Genomic DNA, 825 nt, shown 5'->3' with positions numbered 1-825 from the left:
AAAGAGGGCATGGATGCTGAGGAATATAAAGAGCCAGGGAGGTCCTGGGCAGAGATCCTTTTGCTGTGCCGCTCTGCACCTGCCCAGCACCATGGTAATGTCTGGTGGTCCCTGTCAGCTGTGCTCTCCGGGAGCTTGGGATGGAGACTGGCACCCAAGGGCCCTCCTCAAGCCATTGAGGGCATGAAGGAGTGAGGCCAGGGCAGCCCCCTCTGCCGGGACAGCTGCCGGGGTTGCCTGTCCCTGATATGGGTGGTGGGGAGGAGGGCAGTTCCTGGTCAAGAGAGGGTTAGCAGTCTCACAGGCTCCAGCCATAAGTAGCATGTATATGGGCATCATAGTCTGTCAATCACTGGATGCACCTGAGTGTTGCCAGCACAAAATTCTGTGTGTGTGACGGGTGTGCATGGGGACTCTTGGACTATCATTCCTGTATGCAACTGTGTTAAGTCTTTCATTTAACATGTACTATTGAGCACCTGGGATTCCCTGGTGGCTCAGATGGTAAAGAATACGCCTGCAATGCAGGAGACTGGGGTTCAATCCTTGGGTGGGGAAGATCCCCTGGAGTAGGAAAAGGCAACCCACAACAGTATTCTTGCCTGGAGAATCCCACGGGACACCTACTAAGCGTCAGGCATTGTTCTAGGTGCTTGTGATACATCAGTAAACAAAACAGGCAAAGGGCCCAGCTGCCCATCCCCTTAGCTGCCAGGTGCTTACATTGGAGGAGGGGTTACCACTGAGGATTTACTCATTAAAAAAAAAAAAAAGTATAGAATACAGTAAGTTAGAAGTTGCAAGAGAGGGAGAATAGAACAGGAT

The sequence above is a fragment of the Bos grunniens genome, chromosome 19 (assembly GCF_055505025.1).
Source record: "Bos grunniens cultivar Pamir isolate PY7600 chromosome 19, Bosgru_T2T1.0, whole genome shotgun sequence".
Taxonomy (NCBI): Eukaryota; Metazoa; Chordata; class Mammalia; order Artiodactyla; family Bovidae; genus Bos; species Bos grunniens.
The sequence above is the reverse complement of the archived record's forward strand: the minus strand, read 5'-3'. Positions refer to the sequence as shown.